The sequence below is a fragment of the Lynx rufus genome, unplaced genomic scaffold, assembly GCF_022079265.1.
Source record: "Lynx rufus isolate CCGP_SWC_20201006 ecotype Redwood Valley unplaced genomic scaffold, mLynRuf1.p SCAF_7, whole genome shotgun sequence".
NCBI lineage: Eukaryota > Metazoa > Chordata > Mammalia > Carnivora > Felidae > Lynx > Lynx rufus.
In genome coordinates, this window is record NW_025814889.1 from 74,540,188 (window position 1) to 74,549,430 (window position 9,243).

Consider the following 9,243-nt stretch of genomic DNA (forward strand, 5'->3'; position numbering starts at 1 on the left):
ATATGAGCAATCCAGGGTTGGTATTTGTCACAGACTTTGAGTCTGGAGTTCTCTCTTGTCCAGCAAGAGAGTGGATGCAGAATTGAATATGAAAGAGGCTAATGTCTGGGAGGAGACAAGAGCCCCCCACAGAGGTTTCATCTCCATATTTTTTGAGCTCTCAAGATCTTATATACATGGTGAATGTGAAGAAAACTATCAGATAGTAATCATTAACTCGGTATAAGAAGCAAAGGGCCTGGGGGCAAGTGGAGTTTGTGATCAGGTACATTGGTGTCAGATGGAAAGGAATTTTACTCATGATCCCATTACAGTATCTCGCTACCTAGCCTCGGGTGCTTTCGCCCCATGGTGGTGGCTTTGTGCCCGAAGCTTTTTCCTAACCCATTTATGTAAGTAGAACCTATTTCTCCATAGGTATGATAATTTCAGTGTCAGACCCAGGCACCTTCAACCTTATGGCTCCATCATCTTCAGCATATGGCTTCCCTGGTGGCTCAAGATGGATGCTTAAGCTCCAGCCATCGTATCTGCAATCCAGACAGCAGGAAGGGGCAGAGTGGGAATAGTGGCCTTTAAGAACACTCCTTTTTCCATGCCACTGGCCAGGACTTAGACACGTGGCCACTCCTGGCTGCAAGAGAAGTTTTTACTCTTGGAAGTTATGTTGCTCATCTAAAAACAATTCAGGAAAAACAAGAGGAGAGCAGATATTGAAGGGAAATTAGTAACCTCTCTCATAGGCCTTCGTAAGTATTCTTTGAAAGAATGACAAACACGTAAATGAGTCAATACTGCTAGAAATCCAAGCTCACTCTAGCCAGAGGAAAGGGGTTAAATTTTGTAACCCTGTTCTGCTACTTACTGAGAATGTGGCTTAACCTAAGCCTTAGTTGCCTAGGTAAAATTAAAATGGTAAAGATAGAAATAACTAATAGACTGAGCAAAATGTATGTAAAAACCCAACCTAGCACAGTCTGGGACAGCTTGAGATCTTAAATATTAATTCCTGCCCCTCCCTCCTTAGCAAAGCTAAGATCCAGACTCTGGGATGTGATTACTCCTACATTTCTGACTCTGTCTCCCACTTGACTGCCTGGAATACCTCTGAAGAGGTCTGTAAGGAGGATGAGTACTAGGCACCAGTAGATGAATGTTAAGGTTAATCACAGGGAACATGAGCTACCTCTCTTCATGAAAAATGAAATCTGTGTAATAAGCGAGACAGGTAAGCATTATCGTAAGTAATAAGCGTATTATACTTTTTACCTCACAACGTGATGGTAATATTATCCCCATCATACCAGTGAGGAAACTGATCTGAATAATTAAGAAATTTGCCTAGACAGCCAGCAAGTGACAGGGTTTGGGGAGGTACCTGGCCATTCTGACTTCAGAGCCAGCACCTATGGCCACCGTGTTCTACTGACTCACTGTCTTGTTCATTTGACTGTTAGCTCCCCTGAGGAAGGACAAGATGAGGCCCTGTTTCATCCATCTGAATTTTAACTTGCCTGAGGTATTCCTTCCTACCTGGCATTTTCCTAGCATCTGTGACCTACATCATCTGTTTACAGGTAAGAACTCTCTTTTTATCTCTATCTCCTCCTCCTCCCTCACTTCGGTCAACTCCCACAACCACAGAAGCTACATCCAGAAGCGTCCTTACGTTCCTTGTGGATGTGGTCAAGGGGGCTGGTTACAAGAGCTAGGGATCACCAGTCACCATTTACTGGACCCCATAATCTATGTGCAATGCTCCTTCCAATCTTTGTTTTTAGACTTTATTTTTTTATAGAAGCTTTAGGGTTCCAATAAGCTGAGAGGAAGGTACCGAAATTTCCCATATACCTCCTGCCCACACATACCTAGCCTCTCTCATTATCAATATCAGTCATCAGAATAGTGCAATTTTTTACCAAAGATGAACTTAACATTGACACATCACAGGCACCCAGAGTCTTAACTTAGTTTAACTAAGACCCAGAGTCTAACTTTAGTTTAACTAAAGGTTCACTCTTAGTACTGCACAGTGGGTTTGGAAAAATTTATAACAACAATACATCCATCATTGTATCATATGGAATATTTTCACTGTCCTAAAAATCCTCTGTGATATGTCTATTCATCCCTCCCCATTACCTGCAATTCCGGGAATGACTGATCTTTTTTATTGTCTCCATAGTTTTCCTTTTTCCAGAATGTCGTATACTTGGAATCATACAGATGTAGCCTTCTTATATTGGCTTGTTTTCACTCAGTATAATGAATTTTAGGTTCCTCCATGTTTTTTCATGGCTTGATAACTCATTTCTTTCTAGCGCTGAATTATATTCTATTGTCTGGATGGACCACAGTTTATCCATTCACCTACTGAAGAGCATCCTGTTTGCTTCCAAGTTTTGGTAATTATGAATGCAGCTGCTATAAACATTCACATGCATGTTATTGTGTGGACATAAGTTTTCAGATCCTTTGGGTAGATACCAAGAAGAATAATTGCTGGATCATATGGTAAGAGTATGTTTCGTTTTGCGAGAAATTGCCAGACTGTCTTCCAATGTAACTGTCCATTTTGCGTTCCCACCAGTAATGAGTGAGAGTTCCTGTTGCTTCACATCAGTACCAGCGTTTGGTGTTGTCAGTGTTCCAGATTTTGGCCATCAAATAGGTCTATAGTGGTGTCATGTTGTTTTAATCTGCATTTCCCTGATGACATTTGATGTGGAGCATCTTTTCATATGCTTATTTGCCATCTGTATATCTTCTTTGGGGCGGTGTTTGTTATGGTCCCATTTTTTAATTGAGTTGTTTTCTTATTGTTGAGTTTTAAGCGTTCTTTGTATACTTTACAAAGAACACAGTCTATTATCAGATGTGTATCTTGCAAATATTTTTTCCTAGTCTGTAACTTCTCCACCAATGCTCTTGCTACTGTTTTTCACAGAGCAGACATTTTTAATTTTAATGAAGTATAGCTTATCAACTTGTCTTTCATGAATCATGTCTTTGGTATTGTATCTAAAAAGGCATCACCATACCCAAAGCCATCTAGGTTTTCTCGTATGTTATCTTCTAGGAGTTTTATGGTTTTGTGTTTTACATTTAGATCTATGATCCATTTAGAGTTAACTTTTGTGAAGGGTATGAGACCTTTGTTTAGACTGATGTTTTTTACATGTAGATGTCTGGTTGTTCCAGAATCTTGTTGAAAATATCTTAACTCCATTCTATTACCTTGGCTCCTTTGTAAAAATCATTGGCAATATTTATGCGAGGCTATTTCTGGGCTCCCTATTCTGTTCCATCGAACTACTTGTCTTTTCTTTCACCAAACACCACACTGTCTTGATTACTGTAGCTGTATAGTAAGGCTTGAAGTCGAGTAGCATAGTCCTTCAACTTTGTTCTTCGCTTCCAATATTGTGTTGGCTCTTCTGTGTCTTTTGCCCCTCCATATAAAGTTTAGAATTGATTTGTCAATACCTATAAAATAATTTGCTGGGATTTTGATTGGGATTCCATTGAATCTATAGATCAAGTTGGGAAGAATTGACATCTTGACAATATTGAATCTTCCTATCTGAACATGGAATATCTATCCCTTTACTTATTTTTACATCTTATTCATCAAAATGTTTTAATTTTCTTCGTAAAGATCTTATATTTTGTCAGGTTTATACTTATTTCATTTTGGAGGATGCTAATGTAAATGGTACTTTGTTTTTCATTTCAAATTCTACTTATTCATTGCTGGTATATAGGAAACCAACTTACTTTTCTATATTAACCTTGTATCCTTTAACCTTGCTATAAGCACTTATTAATTCCAAGAGGTTTTTTTGTTGAGTCTTTCAGACTTTCTACATAGATGATCATGTCATCTGTGAATAAAGATAGTTTTATGTCTTCTTTTCCCAATAAGCATACCTTTTACTTCCTTTTCTTGCCATATTGCATTAAAAAGAGTATTGTGTTGAAAAAGGGTAGTGAGAGGGGACATTTTTGCCTTGTACCTGATTTTAGTGGGAAACTTTCAAGTTTCTCAGTATTAAGTGTGATGTTAGCTGTAAGTTTTTTGTGTATTTTTTAAATCAAGTTGAGAAAGTTTCCTCTTTTTCCTAGTTTACTGTGAGCTTTTATTATGAGTGGGCATTGGATTTTGTCAAATGCTTTTTTTGCACCTATTAATATGGTCATGTGATTTCTCTTTTTTAGTCTGTTGATGTGCTAGATTATATTAATTGATTTTTGAATGTTGAACCAGCCTTGCATACCTGGAATAAATTCTACTTGGTCACAAGTATAAATCACAAGATTTATATAATTCTTTTTATACTTTTTTTTGGATTCTATTTACTAATTTTTCTTGAGGATTTTTACATCTATGTTCATGAGATATATTGGTCTGTAGTTTTCGTTTCTTGTAATGTCTTTGTCTGGTTTTAGTATCAGCATAATGCTGACCTCATAGAATTACTTAGGAAGCATTCCCTCTTTTTCTATCCTCTGAAAGAGATTGTAGAAAATTGGTTAAATTTCTTCCTTACCTATTTGACAGAATTCACCAGGAAACCCATCTGGGCCTGGTTCTTTCTCTTTTGGAAGGCTATTAATATTATTACTTCTTTAATAGATATAGGCCTATTCACATCATCTGTTATTTCTTGCGTCTTTCAAGGAAGTCATTCATTTCATCTAGGATCGAATTTATGAGCATAGAGTTGTTCATAGTATTCCTTTATTATCCTTTTAATTTCCATAGAATCTGTGGTGTTGTTCTTCTTTCATTTTGATATTAATAATTTGTGTCCTCTCCTTTTTTCTTGGTTAGCCCAGCTAGAGGCGTATCAACTTTTTTGATCTTTTCAAAGAACTTTTAGTTTCATTGATTTTCTCTATTGGTCTCCTGTTTTCAATTTAATTGATTTCTGCTCTAATTCTTATTATGTATTTACTTCTACTTATGTTTTACTTAATTTTCTCTTCTTTTTCTAGTTTCCTAAGGTGGAAACTTAGATGATTTATTTTAGATCTCTCTCCTCTTCTAATATATGCATTAAATGCTATAATTTTTTCCTCTAAGCACTGCATCTCACAAATTCTGGTAAGTTGTATTGTCATTTTCATTTAGTTCAAAATATTTTCAATTTTGTCTTGAGATTTTTTTTTTCCTCGACTCGTGTTATTTAGAAGTGTGTTATTTAATGTCCATGTATTTTAGGGTTTTCCAGTTATCTTTTGTTATCTTTTGAGAGCAGACATTGTAGGATTCTATTCTTCTGAATTTGTTAAAGAGTATTTTGTTGGCCAGAATGTGGTCTATCTTGGTGAATGACCCATATGAATATGAATATTTGATGAAATAGTTTATGGATGTCAATGATATTCAATGTTGATTGATGGACAGTTTAACTGTCCTTAGTGATTTTCTGCCTACCAGGTCTGTCTGCTTCTGAGAACAAGATATTCACATCTCCAACTATGATACTGGACTCATCTGTTTCTTCTATTTTATCAGATTTTGCCTCTTGGAATTTCATGCTCTGTTGTTATATGCATACACATTAAGAATTGTTACATCTTCCAGGTGCCTAGGTGGCTCAGTAGGTTAAGTGCCTTGACTCTTGATTTCAGTTCAGGTCATGATCTCATGGTTTGTGGGTTTGAGCCCCACTGCCCAGGATTCTCTCTCTCTCCCTCTCTCTCTGCCCCTCCCGCACTCGTGCATGCTCTTTCTCTCTGTCTCTCTCAAAATAAATACACATTTTAAAAAATACAAAGAATTGTTATATCTCCTTGCAGAGTTGACTCCTTTATCGTTATGTAATGCCCTTTTTTTTCCCCTGATAACTTTCCTTACTTTGAAGTCTAGTCTGTCTGAAATTAACATAGTGATACCTGCTTTCTTTTGATTAGTGCTAGCATGGTATTTTTTTCTCTATCCATTTACTTTCTATCTATGTGTGTCTTTATATTTGAAGTTGGTTTCTTGTAGACAACATATAATTGATTCTTGTGGGGTTTTTTTAACGTTTTATTTCTTTTTGAGGGTGGGAGGGGCAGAGAGAAAGGGACAGAGGATCCAAAGAGGGCTCCATGCTGCCAGTGCAGAACCAGATGCAAGGATCAAACTCACTAAGCATGAGATCATGACCTGAGCTGAAGTCAGAAGCTTAACCGACTGAGCCACCCCCCTTTGATCCACTGTGACAATCTCTTTTATTTGTTGCACTTAGACCACTGACATTCAAAGTGACTATTGATATAGTTGAATTAATATGTACCATATTCATTACTGTTTTCTATTTGTTGTCCTAGGTCTTTGTTCCTATTTTTGTTTCCCATTCTTTTTCTGGCTTTTATGCTCTTTTAAAAAAATTTTTTTTTTTACATTTATTTATTTTTGAGAGACAGAGTGCCAGCAGGGGAGAGGCAGAGAGAGAAGGAGACATAGAATCTGAAGCAGGCTCCAGGCTCTGAGCCTGGCTTTTATACTCTTAATTGAGCTTTTCATGTGATTCCATTTTTTTCTCCTTTCTTAGTAGATCCATTATATTTCTTTTTTTTTTTTTTACTTTTTTAAATCATTATCCTAGATTTTGCAATATACATTTACAATATTAATCCATATCCACTTTCAAATAACACTGTGCCACATCATGGGTAATTGGAGTACCTTATACTAACAAAATAACTCTAATCCCTTCCTCTCATCCCTTGTACCTGTTATTAATTTCATTTATATGTAAGGATAAATATATACATATATATCCATAATACATATATGTATACAAGTATACATAAGTATGTGTGTGTGTGTATATATATATATGCATAATATATGTGATAGAACACATTATTGCTGTCGTTATTTTGTATATGTGCAGCCAAAGTGAGCACTTGCTACTGTTATTCTGAACAAACTGTTGTCTTTTAGAGAAATTAATAATAAGAGAAATAAAAGTTTTTACTTTATCTTCACGTTTCACTTCTTCTTTTCCTTCTCTCCAAAGAACTTCTTTTAAAAAAATTTGTTTAATTAAGAAAGTCTTTGGGGCACCTGTCTGGCTCAGTCAGAAGAGCATGTGACTCTGATCTCAGGGTTGTAAGTTCGAGCCCTACATTGGGTACAGATGTTACTTAAAAATAAAGTCTTCAAAAAAAAAAAAAAAAGACAGTCTTTATCTCTCCTTCCATTTTGAAGAATAATTTTTCAGGGTCCAGAATTCTAGGCTGGTGGGTTTTTTCCTGTCAACATTTTAAATATTTCACATCATTCTCTTCTGGATTGCATGGTTTCTGAGGGGAAATCAGATGTAATTCTTATCTTTGTTCCTCTGTAGGTAAGATTCCCCCCACCCCTGGCTTCTTTCACAATTTTTCTTTATGTTTGATTTTCTATAATTTGAATATGATATGTCAAAGTAGAGTTGGGTTTTTTTGACATTTATTCTGCTTGGTGTTTTCTGAAATTTCTGGATCTCTGGTGATGTCTGTCATTAATTGGGGGAAATTCTCAATCATTATTGTTTCAAATATTTCTTTTGTTCCTTTCTCCCTTTCTTCTCCTTCTGGTATTCTCATTATGTGTATGTTACACCTTTTGTAGTTGTCCTAAGGCCTTGGATATTTTGTATATGTGCAGCCTAAGGCCTTGGATATTTGTCTTGGATGTTTTTCAGCCTTTGTTCTCTTGCATTTTGGTTTTGGGGATTCTTTTGAGCTATCTTCAAGCTCAGAGATTCTCTCCTCAAATGTGTCCAGTCTGCTAATAAGCCCATCAAAGGTATTCTTCATTTCCGTTATAGTGTTTTCATCTCCAGAATTTCTTTTTGGTTCTTTCTTAGGCTTTCCATTTCTCTGCTTACATTTTGCCCATCAGTTCTTGCATGCTGTCTACTTTATTTATTATAGCCCTTAGCATATTAATCAGTTGCTTTAAATTCCTTATCTGATGATTCCAACATCCCTGCCATGTCTGTTTCTGATGTTTGCCCTATAGCTTCAAATTATGTTACTTTGCCTTTTGGTATGCCTTGCTGATTGCCAGGCTTGGTAAATAGGCCTTTAGTAACGTGGTGGTGAGGTGTGGGGAGAGGGGAAACGTCCTACAATGATTGTGGCTGAGTCTTTTAGTGAGCCTGTGCCTCTGGATTGAGAATTTCACGAGTGTTTCTCAGAAGGTTTTTTTCTCCCCCTTTGTGTGTGAGAGGATGGCTAAAGTGGGTTGATTTGGGTATTTCCCTTCCCCAGATCAGTTAGGCTCTAATAATATTTCAGCAGGTTCGCCTCTGGCTAACAAGTTTCCCCCAAAGGCAGGCTTTGTTAAGGACAGAGTGCTCTAGTTATTTCAAAATGATTCCACCTCTCCTCCCTATGCCAGAAGCCCAAGGGGGTTTCTCTCTGATACACTCTATGGGACCTGGCGGAACTCCAAGAGGTAAATCTCACAATACTGTGGCATCCCCCTGTGACTGGGTTCCTGGAGTTTTTAACTCTCAGAGTAGTCTGTACCGCCCCTCCATCAGGCAATTCATCAGTTGCAGTTCAGATTTTCCTGTCTTGTCACTGCCTTCTGCAATGGTTTCTGCCTGAGAGTCTCCGCCCCAGTAAGCTGTCTTTCCAAACTTATTCCAATCTTTATTTGCCTGACTTTCCAATCCTAAGGACATCTGTTTGCCTGTGTCCTCTCCTCTCTTCCAGATCCAAGAAGACTTGTTGCTATTTCAGTCTGTTCAGCTTTGTATTTGTTGGTAGGATGGAGTAGTAACTTCCAGGCTCCTTATATGTGGAACCAGAAGCCATAAGTACACTCCTTCCACTCTTCCCGTTACAAATCCACCAGGAAGAACTCCCTTCCCCTGTTGGCTAGAGAGACTTGGTGAGTCCTCAAGGACTTCGAGATACCGCATTCCCACACCATCCTGAAGAGACACTGAAGCCAGCAGCGCTCCCAGCCCTGCTCCAGGGAAAAGGCAGGGAGGGAGACAGACACTTGGGTGGGGTCACATACAAAGAAGGGACAGATTTCAGGTTTTCTTAATGACTTTAATTGGAGACTCGAACGCTGTAAACCATCATTCAAACCTAGTTCCGTGAGACAGTATCTGGTTCTCCCTGAGGTCAGGGAGAAATGCGTAACTGAGGTTGGAAGAGGGAGTCCCACTCTCCCTGGTCTTTAATTCCAGAGTAAAATGATGGCTGCTGGATAAGCCCTTAAAATAACTGTTAATGCCACCA